Genomic DNA, 27,602 nt, shown 5'->3' with positions numbered 1-27,602 from the left:
AGTAGAGGGCGCTGTTGGCACTGCGGCGCCCGGGGGCACTCGGCCTTGCGACCAGGCTGGTGGCGTCTCCTGCTTGGCCGCGCTCAGGGTTGAGGCGCGTGACGTCCCAGGGGGCGTGGTCGCGGCTTCTGCTTGAGGCCTAGTCTGGAGCAGTAGCGGTGCGGCAACGGGCACGAGCGGTGGGATTTCGGGCTCTGCGACGGGGAGCGGGGATAGGCTTACGGTGGCTGGGCTTGGGGTAGTGACGTCCCCTTTACTTGCCTCCGTCCCTTCTGCATCCTCTTCAGGGGCAGGCGTGCTCCTCGTTGCGGGTGGTGTGCTCCGCTGGCAGGTTCCAGCCTGCTGGGCCATCTCCCTGCTCCATTCCGTCAGCGTTTCTCGCTGCACCTGGGCCATCCTCCGTGCGAGGCCCTCCAGCGCGGTCTGTGCACACTCCCGGTCTCGGGGGAGCTGTGCCAGGATCTCCACCATGCCTAGTGGGGTTGTCGCTTGCAGCAGGCTCCTGACCACAGGGTCGGTGCTGCCTGACTCTCCCTCCATCTCCGGGTGCGACTTCTCCGGACTCCTCTCCAGACTCCTCATCTCCGGGTGCGCTCTCTCCAGACTCCTCCAGGCGGCACCCATCTTCGCTCTTTTGTTCTGTATCCGCCCCCTTTGGGGATGGTCCCGGGGCAACTTGGTGATTGTCAGTTCCAGGGGCAGTTCCCTCACGCTGATGGACACTTCTATCATCACAGTCTCTGTTAGTGGGGGCGGTTTCCGCTTTTGGCGCCATTCTTGGACCTGGCCCACGATGGGAGGTGGCCTCTTGCCACCCTCTGGCACGCCCATAATGGCGTCCGCTCTGCCAGGGCGGGAAATCTTCTGAAATGGCGGGAATCGTCCCCCAGCGGCGGGAAACTCCGTGGATGGCGGGAAAAAGCTGCAGATGGCGGGCAACCGGCGGGAAACGATCCGTGATGGCGTCCGATGGCGGGGACCCTCTGGAATCGGCGGGAGACTTCTTTTTGAAGTAAATGTGAACTTTTCTTCAGGCACGCAGTACCCGGTGATTGCGGGCACGTTATCCTGCCGACTACGCCAAAAGTTGACGCGCCCCTGGGCCTGTGTCGCACTGCGTTGCGCACGCGGGAGCTTACCCGGAGCCGGATCTGTTGAGGGTTGTAGTCTCGTGGCGGTGACCCGGTCCGTGCCCAGGGAGTCAGACTAAGTGGCAGAGTACTAGCAGTAGATGTTGGATGAATGTCGACTACGCCACCCGTTGAGTGCGGCTTTGAAGCCGCCGCTGCAGAACAGTCCGCTGAGGCCGGTGGTATGTGTGCAGCAATGGTGGTATAACCCCCAACGGGAGAGGTATGGCCTCAGGGCAGCTTGTGCGGATGATGGGGGTGATGGTGGTACATGAGCGCAACAAAGATAACTCGGAGTCTTGATGGTGCAGTTCAGGGTCTTTACTCACGGTTACTCGGTTACTGCTCCAGGCCACCGCTGCAGAGGTGGCCGCCTGTGTCGCGCTGTGCTCACCAGGTGAGGGGCTCGATTAACCCCCAGGTCTTTCTGGAGTGCTTTGCAGGACCCCCTTTATGTCTCCTGTTTCTGGTCTTCAACCCCACTAGTGACCACGCTTATGTCCAGCTGCCTCGGACCTTCTTGGTGGGCAAACGTTGGCCTGCGTTTCCCAGGTCCTATGTGGTGCCTTTCTAGCGGGTTTGGTGAGGGGCTGCTCCACATGTAATGTCGCAGCCTCCGGTTCTTAGTTGAGGGTAGTTTCTCTCCTCCACTAATTTGGGATCCGGTTCCCTTCTTCTTGACCTGACCCCCCTACTCGGGTAGCGGCGGGCGTGTGGTGGCTACCAGCCAGTCCACACCCCTGGGGTCCCCTCTGTCCTTCTTGGAGCCCAGTCTGCTCCTCTTCCTCCTTCTTCCCTCCTCCAGGCTCAGGCCTCCTGACAGGGCCTGCCTGTGGAGCAGAGCCCATAAAGCAGCTCTGCTCCCTGGCTTCTCCTCCTGACAGGGCCTGCCTGTGGAGCAGAGCCCATAAAGCAGCTCTGCTCCCTGGCTTCTCCTTGCCTGTGGAGCAGAGCCCATAAAGCAGCTCTGCTCTCTGGCTTCTCCTCTCTGAACTCACTCCTTTTCCAAAATGGTGCCCCCCTCTTATACTCCTGTACAGAGTGCACCCAGGATCTACTTCCCCCACGCACACACTACCGGGTTCCCTTCTCTAGGTGTTCCCTCCCCCCACTCCAGCCAGGGACATGCTCACTCGTGCCTGCATAACTAATGGGAGCACCGTCGAGCTGTCCCCCGGAAATGTGGTGTAGTGCATGTGGGTGTTAGGGTCCTGAGCCACACTCCATCCTTACCTGGAAGTGAGATATCGCACATCTGGGTGAGATGCAATACCTCTGTAGCAACCGAACCCTCGGGGTGCTACAACTGCAATGCACTCCAATGGACTTAATAGGTCTCTGTACACATTCTGGGGGATATATAATGTCCCTCGTATACGATCCCGGTCACTGCCTCACAGGCTGGATTGGGCCAAACTTCTCAACACCACTGGATGATAGCAGCGGAACATGAAGTCAAATCCAGTGGGGGTTTTGTGGGGGTCTATTCCCATTAACCTCTTCACACCAAGACAGACAAAATCCTGAAGCGTATACCTATTTTATGTTGTCCTTCTTGTCCTTCTCCTCATCCTCCACCACCATATCACTATGGTGACCGAGATGCAACAGCCACATAATTTTTTAAGGGTGTTTATGATGCCCGTGGGGAAAATTTTTAGAGGCGCTGCCCTGGGACAAGATTGTGGACTTGGTTGCTGATGATGGTGGTTATAAATGTGCAATGACAGGTGCATGGCAGGAGGCATCTTCGCCTGCACCATGGACAGGGGATTGGCGTGCATGCTCAACAGCAGAACTGGCAGTGGTGTCTCCCTTAGACACTGTTTCTGGACCCTGGCATTCGGCCCAACTAGACAGGTGCTGTCACGCTGTCTCAGTATACTGGAGGTAGGAGGCCTAAGCTGACCCTAAGCTGGGGCCCTGACTAATCCCTCAACCTGGAGGTACTGTTAAAGGTACAGATGTCCAGGCCGCCAGCGTAACCCCTACCTCCTGAGGATCCCTGCACCTAAGTAATCTAGTCCTGAGAAGGACCCCGATCACAACAAAAGGGAACAAGAAATAATATGCCCACACACAGTACTTAGACGAACGAGACAGTACAAGGGAAAAACCAAAACCACCTTGCATACAACAACTACACAACTACAACAGAGGGAACACCAACGGGAAAGGAGATAAATGATAAAGCGAGGAAAGGGAAAAAACACTTCCAAATACACTTATCTCAGAAACTCCAAACACCACGATCCGCTCTGTAAGTCTGAATGAAATGCTTTCACCGACACTTCCCAAACAGACCAGCAGGCATTTGAAGGAGTCTCACTACAGAAATATTGATTGCAGCTGGGCGAGGCTGGACCTCATCTAGCACAGAGAGAGAGAGAATTAACTCCCTCACTGCCGAAAAACACAAAGCACCAACAAGTCAGCTGCGAGAAGTCAGGCTGTGTACTCGTGACGATCTTCGTGGCGACACACCCGTGACAGGTGCTTTGCTGTCATGTGCCTGAGCATGCTGGTTGTGGTCAGGCTGGTAGTTTTGCTGCCCCTGCTGATTCTGGCATGGCACATGTTGCAAATGGCCTTTTTGTGGTTAACTTGACAGTCTTTGGAAGACTTAACAGTTGGACTGGCAACTTCCCTCATATTGATGTTCTGGGGAACAACTGCCCGCCTTGTGTCTGTGACCACCCCACTGCTTATTCTTGCCTGTTGTGGTGCTACACCTCCCTCCTCCTCTGTGCTGCCCTCCTTGCTTGCCAGGTTGGCTCAGTGACTTCATCGTCCACCACCTCGTCATCCACATACACACCCTAAGCCTCCTCCTGACTTGCTGGCAGTTGTGTCTCATCATCATCACCCACCTCTTGCCACAGTAATTGCACTTTCCCACCATTGTCTTCGTGTGACCATGGCTGCTCAAATACTTGGGCATCGCTACATGTGATCTCCTCTTGCCCAGCTTGAAGCGGACCGGGCAAGAGGCCCGAATCTATAAATGGAAAAGTGAACAGCTCTTTGGCGTGTCCAAGTGTGGGATCAGTTGTCTCCAGGCACTCGGCATGGTGGGATTAATGATCAGGGTGAGGAATATGTGGTTCAGACTTAAGGCTACAGAGACTAAACCATGTGGAAGACAAGGTAGTTTTGGTGGCAAACTTACTGGAAGCATTATCTGCTATCCAACCAACAACTTTTCACTCTGCTCTGGCTTCAATAGTGGTGTTCTACGGCCACTTACAAAAATGGACAGGAAGGTAGAGTGACATGATGTGGGTGCTTATTGTGCTCCCTCAGCAGGCACAATTTCAGCTTGCCCACGGCTTCAGCCTCTGCGTGCACCATCACCATCACGTCCACTTCCCAGTCCTTTGCTATGCGCTTTGCCCATTTTAAATGGAGTATAATGTTTGTCACAGTCCCAAAAATGTCAGCATTATAACTGCTCTAATATCGGATCATGTTTGGTTACCACGGTTTTAGGCAGCGGCCTTATAGTATGGTATTGCTCAGCGACCAAGTGTGAATAGGTTTGAACAAAAGACAACTTGCAGACTTTAAATGGAGTATAATATTTGGAACGCTCCCAAAAATGTCAGCATTATTACAATAATATCGGATCACGTCTGATGACCATGGTTTTAGGCACTGGCTTAATAGTATTGTATTGATCAGTGACCAAGTGTGAATAGGTTTGAACATTACACAACTGGCAGACTTTAAATGGAGTGTAATATTTGGCACGCTCCCAAAAATGTCAGCATTATTACAATAATATCGGATCACGTCTGATGACCACGGTTTTGGGCACTGGCTTAATAGTATTGTATTGGTCAGCGACCAAGTGTAAATAGGTTTGATCCACACACAACTGGCAGACTTTAAAAGGAGTGTAATATTAGGCACGCTCCCAAAAATGACAGCATTATTACTATAATATCGGATCACGTCTGATGACCACGGTTTTAGGCAGTGACCTAGTAGTATTATGTTGGTAAGGGACCAAGTGTGAATAGGTTTGAACAACACACAACTGGCAGACTTTCAATGGAGTATAATATTTGTCACGTTCCCAAAAATGGATTATTACCACAGTAATATCAGATTACTTGAGATGACGGACAAGTTTCTCTGCTTCTACAATACAGCAATGCTATTAAAATCAAACAAACCTGGCTGTATGCTGCTAACAAGCAAATGGAGCTGTAACAATTATGTATTATATTGCTTTTCAAGCAAATAATCAGGATTAAGACCAAAAAGAATATTAGCCCTGATATATAGGGCTATGGATATCAGTAACAGCAGCAGACAGAATGTGCAATGCACCCTATTCTGTTCTATACACTCTCCACAAACTATGCCTGCCTAACTCCTGCTATCACCAGGATTGATATGCATATGGGTTAGTCCTTAGGAGGACTGTTAGTTTAGATGTTTATTGTTGTGGAATACCTCACTAAATAAACCACCAATTCTCTCCCTCACTCAGCTGCAGCTCTGCCTGTCTGAACTGTAGACTGTTATGAGCATAGGTCATCGAGTCTTTTATAGACCAGATGACGCTATGCGGCCAGCCAATCACTGTTACGCCACAACCAACATGGCCGCGGCATTTCAGTGACTGGCAGGCAATCCCCGCATGTTTATTTGCTGTCTAAACAGCGCCAAACATGCGGATGCGGGAACTTGAGCTCCCGCCCGAGCATCCAGGAAGTACTCACCGAGCGCCGAGCATCTCCTAAACCCTTCATCCAATTTTAATGTGGATATGACTCGCCCCCTGGGCCGTGGGGCACTCGGATCCGGGCAATAGGGAAACGGTGGGAGTAGTAGTGGCAACCCGGTTCCGTGGCTCAGGATGGTCAGGCCAGTGGTAGTCCGTTATGTACTGATGTTTATGTCCGACTACGCCACCCGTGGATTGCGGTTATTAGGAACCGCCGCTGCATGCAGACCGCTGGGGCTGATGAGGTGTGCAGCTAGGGTAGTGTGACTGGAAGAGTGCGGCCCCAGGGCAGTATAGTGGATGGTGGGAGTGATGGTAGTGAGAGTCCCAGTGCTGGTAGTGCTGGAGGAGCAAGGAGCACACAGACAACAGGTTGCAGTCCAGGGTCTTTACTAAAACAGGTAAATTGACCCACAAACAGTCCCGGCTAGGAGGGGACCTGGATGTCTGAGAGCAACGGGGAAATTGGCCCTGGTCAGGGTGAGGGTGTAGGTCTACCGTGCTTTCTGCGCTCCTTCTGGCTATCTCCTCCTGATAGGATAACAGCCCACGTTTCCGAGCTCTCCGTGTATTCTCGCCTGTATGGCCTGCGACGTGGGTTCCTTTCTGCTCCCAGCCTTGTATGGCTTTACTGGTCCCTTCGGTTGTGGCAGGGCCTTCAGGCTTCTTAGGCCAAGGAATGTACAGTCCCTTACGGACTGGTTCTCTGCTGGGGGATGTGGAATCCTTCCAGCCTCAGACACCAAAGTCTGGTAAAGTTAAGTCTTTTCTCTGCCAAGACAGGCTCTCTTCGCCTCATGTCTCTGACTTGTGGCTCTCCTACTGCCACACTTCCTCTTAGGTGCAATCAACTTTCTGTCCCTGCTCCACTCTGGGACACGTCTCAGTGCTGAGACAGGCAATCCAGTTCTCTCTAACCCTGCCCTCAGTACCAGCTTTTATAGGGGCAGCCAGCTCCCCCTACTGGCCTGAGACAGGAGGCATTGCATGCTAATGTTCCCCTGACTAGAGAACCTCCCCCTTGCTCTCAGACACAGCTTTAATTACACTTGTGGCATCCAGGTCAGGGTGACACATTCCCCCCTAGTGAAATTTAGTACTCCGGGACTAAGCAGTAAACAAAGATAATATACATAACAATAAAACATTAATAGACAGACGACGCACAAATTGAGTTCTTAAGGTCACAGTGTGGTCTGTGACCAGGTGTCCATATCACCAAAACAACGGGAGCCTTAACCAGGTGTGGGTCTGTCCTACCCCAAGTCCTTCACAGTCTTAGTTCATTCCTGGGTTAGGCTCAGAATGCAGTCCATACAAGGTCCCGGTTATAAAAAGTCCATAACCTGTGAGTCCTTACGGTAGCTGCAAGAAACTGAAACACACTATTAATAAACATGCAGGTAACTTGGCAAACATTTCAACATTTGGCAACAGGGTTATTTACAATTTAGCACACTCTATATTCTCCAGCGAGCGGGTATCTGCCCCTCTGTGCTCCTGGTTGACCTACGTAGCCCACTGTCTGGTGGTGGACCAACTTGGCTCTCCTCAATAGCGTTAGGGGTACAGCTACCAGCTGGGTGTACAGGTAGGGCAGGCAGCTGTCTGCGGGTCCTTTGGCTTACCGCAGGTATGGCAGGCTCACTGTCAGCAGAGGGTTGACTCTCCTGGGCTGCTGGAACAGGCTCTTCTGCCTCTGGAACCGCTTGCTCCTCTTCACCTTCCGGCTCTGGTGTTGGTTGTTGCTGGGCCGGTTGCAGGAAATGCAGGACGGGTACCACTATAGCATCATTTATGCGAGTCCAGGACTGAGGGATCTCTCCGAGAACGGTGCTGATCATTTCTTCCTTGTCCTCTGCGGGTTCAAGGTCACTCTGATCTTCTTCTGCACTACGGAGTTGCTCGGGGCACCTTTTGAGGTCGTCTCTGGAGACGACACTAGTGGTTTCTCCTCCGTCCTTGGTGATTACGCACACCTTTGGGTTGTCGTGGTCAGACTGCAGTACGGTGTAGGGTTCCCTTTCCCACTGGTCGTCCAACTTATGTAGCCTTCTCTTCCGCTTTAGGACTTGCTCACCAGGGTCTAGGGGACCAGCAGGGGTGTGTTGGTTGAAGAGTTTTTCTTGCCTCTCTCTCACCTGGGCCAGGCTCTTCTCCACACTCTCCTGTACCTTCTTGTACTGCAGTTGCCTTTCCGTATCCCAGTCTGCATCCGGGGAGGTGTCCTCAGGTATTAGGACTCCCATCTCCAGGTCTACAGGCAGCTTACCTGGTCTAGCTCGCATCAGATAAGCCGGGGTGCAGTTTGTAGCATTCACCGGGATATTGTTGTATAGGTCTATCAGGTCCGGCAGTTTTTCTGGCCACTGGCTGCGTTCCTCCAGGGGCAACGTCTTCAGGAGATCAATGACTATATTGTTCATCTTCTCACACATCCCGTTGGTTTGTGGGTGGTAAGGCGTTGTACGAATTTTCTTACAGCCATAGAGGTTGCAGAACTCCTGGAAGATTTCAGCCTCGAACGCTGGACCCTGGTCTGTCAGGACCTGTTCCGGATACCCGTGTGGACGGCAGAAGTACTGCTGGAAGGCTCTGGTCGCTGTTTGGGCTGTCAAGTCCTTTACCGGGACCACCACTAGAAAACGGGAATAGTGGTCCACGATTGTCAGTGCGTAGATGTATCCGGACCGGCTTGGAGCCAACTTGACGTGGTCCAGAGCTACCAGCTCAAGAGGCTGCGTGGTGACGATGGGCCTCAAGGATGTCTTCTGGCTGGTGCGGTCCTTCCTCCTCAGGTGACAAGGGACACAGTCTCTGCACCACTTTTCTACTGCTCCTCTCATGCCGACCCAAAAGAACCTTCCTCTTAGTAGGAACTCCAGTTTCTTCCAACCGAAGTGTCCCGCTCTGTCATGGTAAGCCCCCAGGACCATAGCTGCATCCCGCCTTGGGACCAGGACTTGCCAGGTCAGCTCGTGCGTCCGGTGGTTGACAATCCTTCTGCACAACTTGCCTTCGTAGAGGAACAGCTTGCTCTTCTCCTTTCATAGCTGCTTGGCTTCCTCTGGGGCATCTGGATCTAGGCGGGCGTCTTCCCGGGTCAGCAGATCTTTCACCAGGCGGACTGCAGGGTCACTATCTTGGGTCTCGGCCCAGCTGTGGTGAGGTAGGGGATTCATCATCACAGTTGTTAGATCCTCCTCCTTCACGCGGTGAGAGTGTTGAGAGGCTCCATACCGGTGAAACGCGGGGAGTTCTACCTCCTCCAGCTCTTCTGGGTCTTCGTCACCTTCAGGTAAGTGAGGCATTCTTGATAGGGCGTCCGCGTTGGCGTTGGTTTTGCCTGCCCGGTACTTGATCAAGAAGTCATAGTTGGAGAGACGGGCCATCCACCGCTGTTCCAGGGCACCCAGTCTTGCATTGTCCAGGTGTGTCAACGGGTTGTTGTCCGTGTACACGGTGAACTTCGCGGAGGCCAGGTAATGCTTGAAGCGTTCCGTCACGGCCCACACCACCGCCAAGAATTCTAGCTTGAAGGAGCTGTAATTCTCCGGGTTCCTCTCGGTGGGCCTCAGCTTCCGGCTGGCGTATGCGATCACCCGTTCTGTGCCCTGTTAGTTTTGGGACAGTACGGCTCCCAGTCCCACATTACTGGCATCTGTGTGGAGAATGAAAGGCTGGCCGTAATCAGGGTAGGCCAGGATCTCATCCCCCGTGAGGGCCATATTTAGCTGGCGGAAGGACTCCTCTTCCGGTTTATCCCACTTGAAGGGTGGCTTTTGACTCCTGGACTTGGACTGTCCGATCAGGAGGTCCTGCATAGGAGCTGCCATCTTAGTGAACCCGGGGATGAACCTTCGGTAGTAGCCTACCAACCCGAGAAACTGTCTCACCTCTTTGATGTTCGAGGGGCTTGGCCAGCTCTTGATTGCCGTGACCTTGTCAGGGTCGGGGGCTACTCCTTCCGCACTTACCACGTGCCCTAGGTACTGGACTTTTGGTTTCAGCAGGTGACACTTCGATGGTTTCACCTTCAGGCCATAGCCTGCCAGGGCTTCGAACACCTCGGCCAGGTGCTTGAGATGGTCCTCGTAGGTCTTCGAATAGACGATCACGTCGTCCAGGTAAAGGAGGACCGTCTCGAAGTTTCGGTGCCCTAGACAGCATTCCATCAGCCGCTGGAAGGTCCCTGGTGCGTTGCAGAGCCCGAAAGGCATACAGTTGAATTCGCTCAGTCCCATCGGGGTGGTGAAGGCGGTCTTCTCCTTGTCAGCCTCTGCCACAGGAACCTGCCAGTACCCGCTAGTAAGGTCCAAAGTAGAAAAGAAGTTAGCAGATTTTAGTGCGGCTAAAGACTCTTCTATTCTAGGCAGCGGATATGCGTCTTTGTGGGTGATACGGTTGATTTGTCTATAGTCCACGCACATTCTCATGGTGCCGTCTTTCTTTTTCACCAGAACCAAGGGGGCTGCCCAGGGGCTACAGCTATCTCTAATGACCCCAGCTTCTTTCATTTCCCGCAGCATACCCTTGGCGTTCTGATAATGTGCAGGGGGTACAGGTCTGTGCCTCTCTTTTATTGGTGGGTGGCTCCCTGTGGGGATGTGGTGTTCTATCCCTTTTACTCTGCCGAAGTCTAGCGGGTGCTTACTAAAGACTCTCTCGTACTCCTGTACCACCCGGTAGACTCCTTGTTTTTGGTGCAGGGGAGTGGAGTCAGCACCCACGTGGAGTTTCTGGCACCAGTCCTCTTTTTGTTTCTGGGAGCCATTACCCTCCGCCTGAGGAGATGGAGGCAAGGGTTCCACGGCCCTGATAGCTTGGTGTTCGACAACAAACAGTTTGGCGAGTGTAGCGTACCTGGGTAAGTGTACTTCCCTCTCCCCAATGTTGAGGATGCGGACGGGCACCCTCCCATGACGGACATCAACCACCCCCCGGGCTGTCAAAATGGTGGGCCTGCTGTCTGAGTACACGGGTTCTACCATGGCTTGGTAGTCTCTACCTCTCAACCCGATTGCAGTCCGACACCAGATCATCATTTCACTTTTGGGAGGCATGGAAATGGGGAATGGATCACTGAGTCTTACGCTACCGATCTCACCACCAGACAGTTCTACCTGCTGCCGTCTCATCAGGGCTTTTATCTCCTTGTTGAGGACCCTCTGTTGGCTGGAACTAGCATTCACCGCCACCTGTTGTTGAATTACAATTACCTCTGAAAGACAATTTTCAATTATGTTAGTACCCACAGTTATTTTAGGGTGACTTTCATGACGGTCAATGTCCACAATAATCACTCCCTGTGCCGGCAGTTCAACTTTACCAATTTTAATGGTCATCTCCTTGAACCCCATCTGCGGCACGGGTAAGCCATTACTGGCGATGATGCTCAAGTTACTGTCTGGATACCGTGTGATATCAGCATCAGTCCAATACTGCTTAAAAAGTACATAAGGGATTGTGGTTACTTGCGACCCAGTATCCAGCAAGGCGCTCATGGGGATACCGTCCAGCACCACGGGTAAAACCGGGCGCCCCCCAATGTACTTATCACGCCAATTATAAGGGCCTGGTGATCTTATGCCTGGGGGTCGGCCCTCTGCCCCAGGTAGGACCCGTTTAAATTACAGTACCTGGAAATGTGTCCGGTCTGGTTGCATCGACGGCAAATGGGCTGTCCATCCTCTGCGTAGCGGTCTGTGGGCCTCCCTCGGAACGACGGGATCCTCCTCTGTCGACACCACGGGACATCCTCCGGACTTGAAGCCAGCTCGATGGGTCTTGACGGGTCCACTTGCAACGCCTGGACGGTCCTGGTCAACGCCGCGACGCTCCTGGTCAGCTCCTGGACTTGGTGGTGCAGGCCTTTCGACGGGGCTTGGTTCAGGGCCTGTGCATCAGCCTCCACGGAGTCCATAGAGGAGGGCGCCGCCTCCTGGTGGTAGGTGATAGCAGGGCGCCGGGGGTTTTATAGCGCCACTGGTTGCAGATTCACGGAGCACCCTTATGGCCCTGTCCTTAAATTGGGCAAAGGTCAGGTCGGGGTTCTGAAAGAACATGAGGCGCAGTTGGGCCCTGTGGGCGCTAGACAGCAGACCTTCTATGAATTGTTCTGTTAGCAGCTTATCGGTTTCCTGCACACTGCCAGGGTCAGTTTGTTGAATAGCCCTCAAGGCTTCCTGCAGATTTAGGGCATAGTCTCTGATGCTGTCCTGTGCCCGCTGCTTACATCCATAGAACCTCATTTTAATCTCAGCGGAGGTACGTGTATCAAAGGTACCCCGCAGCCGGGCCAGAATACCCTTCACAGTCCTTTTCTCCTCAGTGGGCCATGATTTTACCTCCCTTTGGGCTGCGCCAGTTAACTGCCCTGTTAATATGCTGACCTTCTGCTCCTCTGTCAGGGGGTAAACCTGGAACAAACTGTATAGCCTTTCCTTGAAGTCAGTTAGGGCATGGGGCTCCCCTGAGTATTTGGGCAGCCAGGCCGCTCCAGGGATGTAGGGCAGGGCAAAGGGCATCACCGCTGCTGCAGCTGCGTTGGTGGTAGTGGGCGCCTCTGTGTCCGACATCTTCCTCCCCCCTAGTTAAGCGTGGCCTACCTTCCGACGATCCTCTTCTGTAGGCCGCGGCTCCGCTGCTGCTGCTATGGACGAGGACCTGGCGTCGCGTCCTGATGACGTCAGCGTCGCTCTCTCTCCCTTCCAGGACCTTGCGCAGCGTCGGTGCGTGGGGCGGAGCTTCGGATCTCGCGCGGTTTTGACGTCCACGCCCCTCTTCTTCCCGCGCGGCGTCCTGAAGATGGCGTCCGATGGCGGGAAGCAGCCGCGGATGGCGGGAAGACGGCCGAAGACGGTGGGAAACGGTCCAAGATGGCGTCTGATGGCGGGAATCGGCTCCGGATGGCGGGAAACGACTCCGGACGGCGGGAAACGGTCCAAGATGGCGTCTAATGGCGGGAATCAGCTCCGGATGGCGGGAAACGACTCCACAGGTAAGTTACAAAAGTCTTTTTCAGGCACGCAGTACCTGGTGGTTGCGGGCACGAAATCCTGCCGACTACGCCAAAGCTGACTCGCCCCCTGGGCCGTGGGGCACTCGGATCCGGGCAATAGGGAAACGGTGGGAGTAGTAGTGGCAACCCGGTTCCGTGGCTCAGGGTGGTCAGGCCAGTGGTAGTCCGTTATGTACTGATGTTTATGTCCGACTACGCCACCCGTGGATTGCGGTTATTAGGAACCGCCGCTGCATGCAGACCGCTGGGGCTGATGAGGTGTGCAGCTAGGGTAGTGTGACTCCCCACGGGAAGAGTGCGGCCCCAGGGCAGTATAGTGGATGGTGGGAGTGATGGTATTGAGAGTCCCAGTGCTGGTAGTGCTGGAGGAGCAAGGAGCACACAGACAACAGGTTGCAGTCCAGGGTCTTTACTAAAACAGGTAAATTGACCCACAAACAGTCCCGGCTAGGAGGGGACCTGGATGTCTGAGAGCAACGGGGAAATTGGCCCTGGTCAGGGTGAGGGTGTAGGCCTACCGTGCTTTCTGCGCTCCTTCTGGCTATCTCCTCCTGATAGGATAACAGCCCACGTTTCCGAGCTCTCCGTGTATTCTCGCCTGTATGGCCTGCGACGTGGGTTCCTTTCTGCTCCCAGCCTTGTACGGCTTTACTGGTCCCTTCGGTTGTGGCAGGGCCTCCAGGCTTCTTAGGCCAAGGAATGTACAGTCCCTTGCGGACTGGTTCTCTGCTGGGGGATGTGGAATCCTTCCAGCCTCAGACACCAAAGTCTGGTAAAGTTAAGTCTTTTCTCTGCCAAGACAGGCTCTCTTCGCCTCTTGTCTCTGACTTGTGGCTCTCCTACTGCCACACTTCCTCTTAGGTGCAATCAACTTTCTGTCCCTGCTCCACTCTGGGACACGTCTCAGTGCTGAGACAGGCAATCCAGTTCTCTCTAACCCTGCCCTCAGTACCAGCTTTTATAGGGGCAGCCAGCTCCCCCTACTGGCCTGAGACAGGAGGCATTGCATGCTAATGTTCCCCTGACTAGAGAACCTCCCCCTTGCTCTCAGACACAGCTTTAATTACACTTGTGGCATCCAGGTCAGGGTGACACAGATACCCTTCAAATGAAAGCTGAAAGTCTGAACTTCAACTGCATCTGAATTGTTTTGTTTAAAATTCATTGTGGTAATGTCTAGAACCAAAATTAGAAAAATGTTGTCTCTGTCCAAATATATATGGACCTAACTGTATGTCTAGTGAAACCTTTTCTTATACTACAAATGAAGTAGCTGAAATTATTTCCAATGTCTGAATTCCCAGTGATTTGGCACAAAGAATACCACATGGCTTGAGGGTAAACTTTCAACCAACAATGTTTAAAGATAATGACAATTTTTGTAAAAGATTCGAGCAAATTTTAAACAAGTACTCTTTCAACTTGTTTGTATTGGCATTCCTTGAGAAAGACGCCAATACAAACCTTTCTATGAACTCAGAAAAAAGGTACATACCCATGCCTACGCTGCCCGCAATGTAGCAATATACAGCGGGGTGATACTTTTTTCCACCCCCATACCGGGATTAGAATTCAAGGTTTTTTTACTTGTGATTCTTCTTTTGTAGTGTATGCGATCAAATGTCCTTGATGGTCTCATATATGTTGGTGAGACAACCTAACCTATACGAGACCGCATATCTCAAAACAAGTCGAGTATAAGATGTGGGAAGACTTATCTCCCCTTATCTTACCATTTTAATTTAAAGAAGCACTCCGTAGAACAAGTCAATTTTCAGGTTCTGGAACATGTACCACCATTAATATGTGGGGATAATAGGATTCAGGCATTAAAACGTCGTGAAGCTTTTTAGATCCATACGTTGGATACGTTGTAACCTCGGGATTTAAATAGAGAGTATGAGTTATCTAGCTTTCTGTAAATGTATTAATTATTGTTTTTCTGTTTCAGACACGTACTACTTGATTCCTTTCTCTGGAACTGCATGAAATCACATTTCTTCTCATAGAACTTTATTCACTCCTGTGGGTGATGATGTTGTCTGTTGATTAATGCTAGATATCACCTACTCCTCTCTATTTTCTTCTCTTCCTTTCTTTTCTTTTATTTCAATCTAATACTACATTGGGTAGTGATCAGTATATTTCCCTAAATTATTTTTCCTTATATTTTTTTCCCCTTGGTCTAGTTTATCCCTTAAACATGTATTACTATATTTTTCTTACTAATACCATTGGTAGCCAGAGGTCTACGCTTTATGAACACCTGTGATTCTATTATATATATATTCCCCATTCATTTTAACTGCCTTTACCTATTTTTTTCTTTTCTATTTGGATCTGGGTTATTGCAGATCCAATAACATGACACCGGGTGGCGACATACACATTTGTGCTTGTTACTTCCGTGTTTGCGATCATGTGACCTGATCACATGACCAGAAGTGAGTCATGCAGGTCCTTTTGCTCAGATTCCATTGCAACTTATGAAACAGGAAGTGGCCAATTGTCAGATCCTTGTCTCATTACACGGTTGCGTCTAGATCGCAGTTGATTTTTTGTGGTCCTCACTTTAGCCACTCCATTCTAGACGCCTCACTGCTGAACTTTCTAGATCGGAGTTGATCTTTTGAGGTTCTCACATGCTCCTCTTCGATCTAGTGCTTTCAGTGCTGAGGCGTCTAGATCGGAGTTTATCTTTTGAGGTTCTCACATTCTCCTCTTCGATCTAGTGCTTTCAGTGCTGAGGTGTCTAGATTGGAGTTTATCTTTTGTGTTAACCGTTTTAACAGTTCCACTCTAGATGCTTCAGTGTTGAGGTGACTAGATCGGAGTTGCTGGAGTGAGGGCCTCAAGAGAACAACTCCAATGTAGACAGTTCAGCACTGACACCACTAGATCGTAGTTGATTCCAGGAGCTTCTCATACACTCTGCAATCTAGATGCCTCTTCTGGCTTTTTATTGTAGTTTTAATGCTTTTTTATGGAATTGCTCATGTTTTTAATGGAGCAAACATCACAGGTCAAACAGGATTTTTTTATGCACTGTTATATATTTTTTCTATTTTTACACTCTTATACTTTGTGTTTGGGCAAAATTCTTTTTTTTCCAGATTAATAAAACTTGCATTGTCACTTTTTGCAATATAAAAAATTACACTCAGCACTGATTATTCAGTTTTGCCAGAATGTGACTTTTCCCATTTGTCCACAGCCCCGACATAGTGAAGAGTGTGCGGAGCTCCACGGGGAGAGGTGTAAAAGAGCGCCCCCGACAGTCACTATAATATACAAAACAGAATATATACAGTACAGACCAAAAGTTTGGACACACCTTCTCATTTAAAGATTTTTCTGTATTTTCATGACTATGAAAATTGTACATTCACACTGAAGGCATCAAAACTATGAATTAACACATGTGGAATTATATACTTAACAAAAAAGTGTGAAACAACTGAAAATATGTCTTATATTCTAGGTTCTTCAAAATAGCCACCTTTTGCTTTGATGACTGCTTTGCACACTCTTGGCATTCTCTTGATGAGCTTCAAGAGGTAGTCATCGGAAATGGTCTTCCAACAATCTTGAAGGAGTTCCCAGAGATGCTTAGCACTTTTTGGCCCTTTTACCTTCACTCAGTCCAGCTCACCCCAAACCATCTCAATTGGGTTCAGGTCTGGTGACTGTGGAGGCCAGGTCATCTGGCGTTTCACCCCATCACTCTCCTTCTTGTCAAATAGCCCTTACACAGCCTGGGGGTATGTTTGGTGTCATTGTCCTGTTGAAAAATAAATGATGGTCCAACTAAACGCAAACCAGATGGAATAGCATGCCGCTGCAAGATGCTGTGGTAGCCATGCTGGTTCAGTATGCCTTCAATTTTGAATAAATCCCCAACAGTGTCACCAGTAAAGCACCCCCACACCATCACACTTCCTTCTCCATGCTTCACGGTGGGAACCCGGCATTGAGAGTCCATCCGTTCACCTTTTCTGCGTCTCACAAAGACACGGTGGTTGGAACCAAAAATCTCAATTTGGACTCATCAGACCAAAGCACAGATTTCCACTGTTCTGATGTCCATTCCTTGTGTTCTTTAGCCCAAACAAGTCTCTTCTGCTTGTTGCCTGTCCTTAGCAGTGGTTTCCTAGCAGCTATTTTACCATGAAGGCCTGCTGCACAAAGTCTCCTCTTCACAGTTGTTGAAGAGATGTGTCTGCTGCTAGAACTCTGTGTGGCATTGACCTGGTCTCTAATCTGAGCTGCTGTTAACCTGTGATTTCTGAGGCTGGTGACTCGGATAAACTTATCCTCAAAAGCAGAGGTGACTCTTGGTCTTCCTTTCCTGGGGAGGTCCTCATGTGAGCCAGTTTCTTTGTAGCGCTTGATGGTTTTTGCAACTGCACTTTCAAAGTTTGCCCAATTTTGCGGACAGACTGACCTTCATTTCTTAAAGTAATGATGGCCACTCATTTTTCTTTACTTAGCTGCTTTTTTCTTGCCATAATACAAATTCTAACAGTCTTTCAGTAGGACTATCTGCTGTATTTTCACTGAAAGTCGCACGCGTATTTTCACTGAAACTCAGCAGCCATTTGAAAGACATCAAAAATGGGCTTTTTGGAACAGTGATAGCAATGGTACACGTCATAGAGTTTCAGAAACGAGGTCTCCCACATGCGCACTAAGCAAATCATCAATCTAGATCATATGAGGTGAGGTGAGGTGAGGTACAGATCCTCATATGATCTAGATTGATGATTTGCTTAGTGACTTGGCTTGAACAAGTTTTATAAAGATTTTTTCTATTTTTCATTGTTTGACCTGTACTACTGTAATTCATGCTCATGTGGGTATCTATTATGGTGCTCTTTTCTTTTTTTTTTTTGGTTAATTATTAATACTTACTGCCTTTTTTTAAACATTGTGTTTTTGTCTGATTTTAAATATTACTAATAAAGAATTCTTTGTATTTTTTGGATAATATTCAGTTTACGTCTTTTTTCTATTTGATATACTTACTAGTTGACGTTGAACAGCGTCACGTTTGGGTCCCTCCTACTAAATTTCTGCATGACTCTATTGGTCAGTTATGTTGACTGACAAAGTTCCGAAGGTAGACAGCAGCAGTGGTCGGCCTCCTACACAACGAGTAAATTATTCATGATCATGAGGCCATCCATCTCCTTAGTTTTCTGTTCCTTGGAATGCAAGCGCATGTATGTAGTAGCAGCTAGGCCTGAGGTGGTCAGCGTTTTGGCGCATATCCTACCTCCTACGAGGATTGCTGGATGTTTTCCTGCTACTATCCCTGTTCTATGACTCCCGTTTAAAAAAAGCTTGATGTGATGAATGATGGATGAGGTGGTGGCAAAGGAGAAAGAGCAGGAGGAACAGGAACCATTCACACCAATGTCAGGTCAGTCAACCACACATGTCTTGTAGGATATGTTTCTGTACCAAAAGGAGAGGTTTGGCTACACAGTTATAGGGCATACAGTGAGTGCAATGCCTACCAAAAATTTTGAGGCACTCCAATGCCCCTTAGAAGTGACATGGAGGTCAGAGGGCCTTAACTAAACCTTTTTTTCCATTTATAGCAACTGGGTCTACTGTACACTGTTGGCCTAAGCAGTGAATGGAAAGCTTTCCAAAAATTATGAGGAACTGCAATGCCCCTTGAAACAGACGTGGATTACAGCATACTAAAAACCTTCTACCCATTATTGGGGAGTGGGTCTCCCTTAGTGTTCACTTATGCATTGAAAAGCAAAAGCTGACTAAAAGTGTGGTGGAGGTCGCAGTGGAATAAAAAGACAATATCAATGCCCCTTGGAAGAGACATGGAGGTCACTGTAGCTTAACAAGACGATTTTAATGCACTTTGGAAGAGACGTGGAGTTCAGAGTGGTTTAACAAGACGTTTTTAATGCCCCTTGGAAGAGACGTGGAGGTCACAGTAGCTTAACAAGATGGTTTTAATGCCCCTTGGAAGAGACGTGGAGTTCAGAGTGGTTTAAAAAGACGTTTTTAATGACCCTTGGAAGAGACGTGGAGGTCACAGTAGCTTAACAAGACAGTTTTGATGCCTCTTGGAAGAGACTTGGAGTTCAGAGTGGTTTAACAAGACGGTTTTATTACTCCTTGTAAGAAACATGGAGTCCAGATTGGTTTAACAAGACAAGTTTAATGCCCCTTGGAAGAGACGTGGAGTTCAGAGTGGTTTAACAAGATGATTTTAACGGCCCTTGGAAGAGACGTGGATTTCAGAGTGGTTTAACAAGACGGTTTTAATGCCCCTTAGAAGAGACGTGGAGGTCACAGTGGAGTAAAGAGACAATATCAATGCCCCTTGGAAGAGTGGTGGAGGTTACAGTGGAATAAAGATACAATATCAATGCCCCTTGGAAGAGAGGTTGAGTTCAGAGTGGTTTAGCAACACGGTTTTAGTGCCCCTTGGAAGAGACGTGGAGGTCATAGTAGCTTAACAAGACGGTTTTAAAGCCCCTTGGAAGAGACATGGAGGTCACTGTAGCTTAAAAAGATGATTTTAATGCGCTTTGAAAGAGACGTGGAGTTCAGAGTGGTTTAACAAGACGTTTTTAATGCCCCTTGGAGGAGACGTGGAGGTCACAGTAGCTTAACAAGACGGTTTTAATGCCCCTTGGAAGAGACGTGGAGTTCAGAGTGGTTTAACAAGACGTTTTTAATGCCCCTTGGAAGAGATGTGGAGGTCACAGTAGCTTAACAAGACGGTTTTAATGCCCCTTGGAAGAGACGTGGAGTTCAGAGTGGTTTAACAAAACGTTTTTAATGTCCCTTGTAAGAGGCGTGGAGGTCACAGTAGCTTAACAAGATGGTTTTAATGCCTCTTGGAAGAGAATTGGAGTTCAGAGTGGTTTAACAAGACGGTTTTAATGCCCCTTGGAAAAGACGTGGAGGTCACAGTAGAATAAAGAGACAATATCAATGCCCCTTGGAAGAGTGGTGGAGGTTACAGTGGAATAAAGATACAATATCAATGCCCCTTGGAAGAGACGTGGAGTTCAGAGTGGTTTAGCAAGACGGTTTTAATGCCCCTTGGAAGAGACGTGGAGGACATAGTAGCTTAACAAGATGGTTTTAATGCCCCTTGGAAGAGACGTGGAGTTCAGAGTGGTTCAACAAGACAGTTTTAATGCCCCTTGGAAAATACGTGCAGGTCACAATAGCTTAACAAGACGGTTTTAATGCCCCTTGGAAGAGACGTGGAGGTCACAGTAGCCTAAAAAGACGGTTTTAGTGCCGTTTAGAAGGGACGTGGAGTTAAGAGTGGTTTAACAAGTCGATTTTAATGCCCCTTGGAAGAGACGTTGAGTTCAGAGTGGTTTAACAAGAAGGTTTTAATGCCCCTTGGAAGAGACGTGGAGGTCACAGTAGCTTAGCAAGACGGTTTTAATGCCCCTTGGAAGAGACATGGAGTTCAGAGTGGTCTAACAAGATGGTTTTAAGACCCTGTGGAAGAGACGTGGAGGTCAGAATAGCTAGACAAGACAGTTTTAATGCCCCTTGGAAGAGTGGTGGAAGTCGCAGTGGAACAAAAAGACAATATCAATGCCCCTTGGAAGAGCTGTGGAGCTCAGAGTTTTTTAACAAGACGGTTTTAATGCCCCTTGGATGAGTGGTGGAGGTCGAAGTGGAATAAAAAGACAATATCAATGCCCCTTGGTAGAGTGGTGGAGGTCGCAGTGAAATAAAAAGACAATATCAATGCCCAGTGAAAGAGACGGGGAGGTCATAGTAGCTGAACAAGACGGTTTTAATGCCCCTTGGAAGAGTGGTGGAGTTCAGAGTAGTTTAATAAGACGGTTTTAATGCCCCTTGGAAGAGACGTGGAGGTCACAGTAGCTTAACAAGACGGTTTTAATGCCTCTTGGAAGAGACTTGGGGTTCAAAGTGGTTTAACAAGACGGTTTTATTACCCCTTGTGAGAAACGTGGAGTCCAGATTGGTTTAACAAGACAGTTTTAAAGCCCCTTGGAAGAGACGTGGAGGTCACAGTAGCTTAAAAAGACGGTTTTAATGCCACTTGGAAGAGACGTGGAGTTCAGAGTGGTTTAACAAGATGGTTTTAACGGCCCTTGGAAGAGACGTGGAGGTCACAGTGGAATAAAGAGACAATATCAATGCCCCTTGGAAGAGTGGTGAAGGTTACAGTGGAATAAAGATACAATATCAATGCCCCTTGGAAGAGAGGTTGAGTTCAGAGTGGTTTAGCAAAACGGTTTTAATGGCCCTTGGAAGAGACGTGGAGGTCATAGTAGCTTAACAAGACGGTTTTAAAGCCCCTTGGAAGAGACATGGAGGTCACTGTAGCTTAAAAAGACAATTTTAATGCACTTTGAAAGAGACGTGGAGTCCAGAGTGGTTTAACAAGACGTTTTTAATGCCCCATGGAAGAGACGTGGAGGTCTCAGTAGCTTAACAAGACGGTTTTAATGCCCCTTGGAAGAGACGTGGAGTTCAGAGTGGTTTAACAAGACGTTTTTAATGCCACTTGGAAGAGACGTGGAGGTCACAGTAGCTTAACAAGACGGTTTTAATGCCCCTTGGAAGAGACGTGGAGTTCAGAGTGGTTTAACAAGACGTTTTTAATGCCCCTTGGAAGAGACGTGGAGGTCACAGTAGCTTAACAAGATGGTTTTAATGCCTCTTGGAAGAGACTTGGTGTTCAGAGTGGTTTAACAAGACGGTTTTAATGCCCCTTGTAAGAGACGTGGAGTTCAGAATGGTTTAACAAGATGGTTTTAATGCCCCTTGGAAGAGACGTGGAGGTCATAGTAGCTTAACAAGACAATTTTAATGCCACTTTGAAGAGACATGGAGTTCAGAGTGGTTTAACAAGACGGTTTTAATGCCCCTTGGAAGAGACGTGGAGGTCACAGTAGAATAAGGAGAAAATATCAATGCCCCTTGGAAGAGACGTGGAGTTCAAAGTGGTTTAGCAAGACGCTTTTAATTCCCCTTGGAAGAAACGTGGAGGACATAGTAGCTTAACAAGACTGTTTTAATGCGCATTGGAAGAGACATGGAGTTCAGAGTGGTTCAACAAGACGGTTTTAATGCCCCTTGGAAGAGACTTGGAGGTCACAGTAGCCTAAAAAGACGGTTTTAGTGCCGTTTAGAAGAGACGTGGAGTTAAGTGTGGTTTAACAAGTCGATTTTAATGCCCCTTGGAAGAGACGTTGAGTTCAGAGTGGTTTAACAAGAAGGTTTTAATGCCCCTTGGAAGAGACTTGGAGGTCACAGTAACCTAAAAAGACGGTTTTAGTGCCGTTTAGAAGAGACGTGGAGTTAAGTGTGGTTTAACAAGTCGATTTTAATGCCCCTTGGAAGAGACGTTGAGTTCAGAGTGGTTTAACAAGACGGTTTTAATGCCCCTTGGAAGAGACATGGAGTTCAGAGTGTTCTAACAAGATGGTTTTAATGCCCCTTGGAAGAGACGTGGAGGTCACAGTAGCTTAACAAGATGGTTTTAATGTCCCTTGAAAGAGTGGGGGAGGTTACAGTGGAATAAAAAGACAATTTCAATTCCCCGTGGAAGAGAGGTGGAGGTCACAGTAGCTTAACAAGAAGGTTTTCATGCCCCTTGGAAGAGTGCTGGATGTCACAGTGGAATAAAAACACGATATCAATGTCCTGTGGAAGAGACTTGGAGAACACAGTAGCTTAACAAGACGGTTTTAATGCTATTTGAAAGAGTGGTGGAGGTTACAGTGGAATAAAAAGACAATATCAATTCCCCTTGGAAGAGTGGTGCATGTCGCAGTGGAATAAAAAGACTATATCAATGCCCCGTGGAAGAGGCGTGGAGAACACAGTAGCTTAACAAGACAATTTTAATGCCCCTTGGAAGAGTGATAGAGGTTACAGTGAAATTAAAAAGACGATATCAATGCCCCGTGGAAGAGACTTGGAGAACACAGTAGCCTAACAACATGGTTTTAATGCCCATTGGAAGAGTGGTGGAGATCGCATTGGAATAAAAAGACAATATCAATGCCCCTTGGAAGAGAGGTGCAGGTCACAGTAGCTTAACAAGATGGTTTTAAAGCACGTTGGAAGAGTGGTGGAGGCCGCTGTGGAAAAAAAAACAATATCAAAGCCCTGTGAGAGAGACGTGGAGGTCACAGTAGCTTAAATATACGGTTTTAATGCCCCTTGAAAGAGCTGTAGAGTTCAGAGTGGTTATCAAGATGGTTTTAATGACCCTTGGAAGAGAAGTGGGGGTCAGAGTAGCTTGACAAGACGGTTTTAATGTCCCTTGGAAGAGTGGTGGAGGTTACAGTGAAATGAAAAGACAATATCACTGCCACGTGGAAGAGACATGGAGGTCACAGTAGCTGAACAAGATGGTTTTAATGCCCCTTGGAAGAGTGGTGGATTTCAGAGTGGCTTAATAAGATGGTTTTAATGCCCCTTGGAAGAGACGTCAAGGTCCCAGTAGCTCAACAAAAGATGGTTTTAATGCCACTTGGAAGAGTGGTGGAGGTTACAGTGGAATAAAAAGACAATATCAATGCCCCGTGGAAGAGACATGGAGGTCACAGCAGCTTAACAAGATGGTATTAATGCCCCTTGGAAGAGTTGTTGAGGTCGCAGTGGAATAAAAAGACGATATCAATGCCCCTTGGAAGAGTGGTGGAGGTCGCAGTGGAATAAAAAGACAATATCAATGTCCCGTGGAAGAGACGTGGAGGTCACAGTAGCTTAATAACACGGTTTTAATGCCCCTTGGATGAGTGGTGGAGGTCGCAGTGGAATAAAAAGACAATATCAATTCCCCGTGGAAGAGACGTGGAGGTCATAGTAGCTTAAATAGACGGTTTTAATGCCCCTTGGAATAGCTGTGGAGGTCAGAGTGGTTTAACAAGATGGATTTATTGCCCTGTGGAAGAGACGTGGAAGTCACTGTAGCTTAGCAAAATAGTTTTAATGCCCCTTGGAAGAGTGGTGGAGGTTACAGTGGAATAAAAAGACAATATCAATGCCCCGTGGAAGAGACGTGGAGTATACAGTAGCTTAAAAAGACGGTTTTAATGCCCCTTGGAAGAGTGGTGGAGGTTACAGTAGAATAAAAAAACAATATCGATGCCCCATGGAAGAGACGTGGAGATCACAGTAGCTTAACAAGTTGGTTTTAATGCCCCTTGGAAGAGTGGTGGAGGTCACAGTAGAATAAAAAGACAATATTAATGCCTCTTGGAAGAGTAGTGGAGATCGCAGTGGAATAAAAAAACAATACCAATGCCCTGTGGAAGAGATGTGGAGGTCACAGTAGCTTAATAAGATGGTTTTATTGCCCCTTGGAAGAGTGGTGGAAGTCGCATTGGAATAAAAAGACAATATCAATGCCACTTGGAAGAGACGTGGAGGTCAAAGTAGCTTAAAAAGATGGTTTTAATGCCCCTAGGAAGAGCTTTGGAGTTCAGAGTGGTTTATCAAGATGGTTTTAATGCACCTTGGAAGAGACGTGTAGGTCACAGTAGCTTAACAAGGCAGTTTTAATGCCCCTTGGAAGAGTGGTGGAGGTTACAGTGGAATAAAAAGACAATATCAATGCCCCGTGGAAAAAACGTGGAGTTCAAATTAGATTAAAAAAACGGTTTTAATGCCCCTTGGAAGAGTAGTGGAGGTCGCAGTGGAATAAAAAAACAATACCAATGCCCTGTGGAAGAGACGTGGAGGTCACTGTAGCTTAACAAGACGGTTTTAATGACACTTGGAAGAACTGTGAAGTTCTAAGGGGTTTATCAAGATGGTTTTAATGCCCCTTAGAAGAGACGTGTAGGTCAGAGTAGCTTAGCAAGACGGTTTTAATGCGTATTGGAGGAGCGGTGGAGGTTACAGTAGAATAAAAAAACAATATCAATGCCCCATGGAAGAGACGTGGAGATCACAGTAGCTTAACAAGTTGGTTTTAATGCCCCTTGGAAGAGTGGTGGAGGTCACAGTAGAATAAAAAGACAATATTAATGCCCCTTGGAAGAGTAGTGGAGGTCGCAGTGGAATAAAAAAACAATACCAATGCCCTGTGGAAGAGATGTGGAGGTCACAGTAGCTTAATAAGATGGTTTTATTGCCCCTTGGAAGAGTGGTGGAAGTCGCATTGGAATAAAAAGACAATATCAATGCCACTTGGAAGAGACGTGGAGGTCAAAGTAGCTTAAAAAGATGGTTTTAATGCCCCTTGGAAGAGCTTTGGAGTTCAGAGTGGTTTATCAAGATGGTTTTAATGCACCTTGGAAGAGACGTGTAGGTCACAGTAGCTTAACAAGGCAGTTTTAATGCCCCTTGGAAGAGTAGTGGAGGTTACAGTGGAATAAAAAGACAATATCAATGCCCCGTGGAAAAAACGTGGAGTTCAAATTAGATTTAAAAAACGGTTTTAATGCCCCTTGGAAGAGTGGTGGAGGTTGCAGTGGAATAAAAAGACAATATCAATGCCCCTTGGAAGAGTGGTGGAGGTCGCAGTGGAATAAAAAGACAATATCAATGCCACGGGGAAGACACGTGGAGGTCACAGTAGCTTAATAAGATGGTTTTATTGCCCCTTGGAAGAGTGGTGGAGGTCGCTGTGGTATAAAAAGACAATATCAATGCCCCGTGGAAGAGACGTGGAGGTCACAGTAGCTTAACAAGGTGGTTTTAATGCTCCTTGGAAGAGCTGTGGAGTTCAGAGTGCTTTGACAAGATGGTTCTAATGCCCATTGGAAGAGACGTGTAGGTCACAGTAGGTTAACAAGACGGTTTTAATGCCCCTTGGAAGAGTGGTGGAGCTCGCTGTGGAATAGAAAGACAATATCAAAGCCCCGTGGAAGAGACGTGGAGGTCACAGTAGCTTAAATAGACCTTATTAATGCCCCTTGAAAGAGCTGTGAAGTTCAGAGTGGTTTAACAAGATGGATTTAATACTCTGTGGAAGAGACGTGGAGGTCAGAGTAGCTTAAAAAGACAGTTTTAATGCCCCTTGGAAGAGTGGTTGAAGTCGCAGTGGAACAAAAAGACAATATCAATGCCCATTGGAAAAGTGCTGGAGGTCGCAGTGGAATAAAAAGACAATATCAATGCCCTGTTAAAGAGACGTGGAGGTCATAGTAGCTTAGATAAACGGTTTTAATGCCCCTTGGAAGAGTCAGGCAGGTTACAGTAGCTTAGCAAAAGACGGTTTTAATGCCTCTTGGAAGATTGGTGGAGATTACAGTGGAATAAAAAGACAATATCAATGCCCCGTGGAAGAGAAGTGGAGGTCACTTTAGCTTAACAAGACTGTTTTAATGCCCCTAGGCAGAGTGGTGGAGGTCGCAGTGGAATAAAAATACATTATCAATGCACCTTGGAAGAGTGGAGGAGGTCGCAGTTGAACAAATAGGCAATATCAGTGACCCCTTGGAAGAGTGGTGGAGGTCGCAGTGGTATAAAAAGACAATATCAATGCCCCTTGGAAGAGGGGTGAAGGTTAAAGTGGAATAAAAAGACAATATCAATGCCCCGTGGAAGAGACGTCGAGGTCATAGTAGCTGAACAAGATGGTTTTAATGCCCCATGGAAGAATGGTGGAGTTCAGTGTGGTTCAATAAGACGGTTTTAATGCCCCTAGGAAGAGACGGGAAGGTCACAGTAGCTTAACAAAAGACGGTTTTGATACCAATTGGAAGAGTGGTGGGGGTTACAGTGGAATATAAAGACAAAATCAATGCCCTATGGAAGAGACGTGGAGGTCACAGTAGCTTAACAAGACGGTTTTAATGCCCCTAGGCAGAGTGGTGGAGGTCGCAGTGGAATAAAAATCCAATATCAATGCCCCTTGGAAGAATGGTGGAGGTCGCAGTTGAATAAAAAGACAATATCAGTGACCCCTTGGAAGAGTGGTGGAGGTCGCAGTAGTATAAAAAGACAATATCAATGCACCTTGGAAGAGGGGTGGAGGTTACCGTGGAATAAAAAGACAATATCAGTGCCCCGTGGAAGAGACGTGGAGGTCACAGTAGCTTAACAAGACGGTTTTAATTCCCCTTGGATGAATGGTGGAGGTCGCAGTGGAATAAAAAGACAATATAAATGCCCCGTGGAAAAGACGTGGAGGTCAGAGTAGCTTTAAAACACAGTTTTAATGCCATTGGAACAGTGGTGGAGGTCGCAGAGGAATAATAAGACAATATCAATGTCCATTGGAAGAGTGGTGGAGGTCGCAGTGGAATAAAAAGACAATATCAATGCCCCGTGGAAGAGACGTGGAGGTCATAGAAGCTTAACAAGATGGTTTTAATGCTTCTTGGAAGAGCTGTGGAGTTCAGAGTGGTTTATCACGATGGTTTTAATGCCCCTTGGTAGAGTGGTGAAGGTTACAGTGGAATAAAAAGACAATATCAATGCCCCGAGAAAGAGACGTGGAGGTCACAGTAGCTTAACAAGACGTTCTTAATACCCCTTGGAAGAGTGGTAGAGGTCGCAGTGGAATAAAAAGACAATATCAATGCCCCTTGGAAGAGTGGTGGAGGTCACAGTGGAATAAAAAGACAATATCAATGCCACGGGGAAGAAACTTGGAGGTCACAGTAGCTTAATAAGATGGTTTTATGCCCCTTGGAAGAGAGGTGTAGGTCGCTGTGGTATAAAAAGACAATATCAATTCCCCGTGGAAGAGGTCACAGTAGCTTAACAAGACCGTTTT

Source organism: Phyllobates terribilis, unplaced genomic scaffold (genome assembly GCF_046119375.1).
Source record: "Phyllobates terribilis strain yellow unplaced genomic scaffold, ASM4611937v1 Scaffold_382__1_contigs__length_1840546, whole genome shotgun sequence".
Classification (NCBI taxonomy): Eukaryota; Metazoa; Chordata; class Amphibia; order Anura; family Dendrobatidae; genus Phyllobates; species Phyllobates terribilis.
This window is presented reverse-complemented; position numbering follows the sequence as displayed.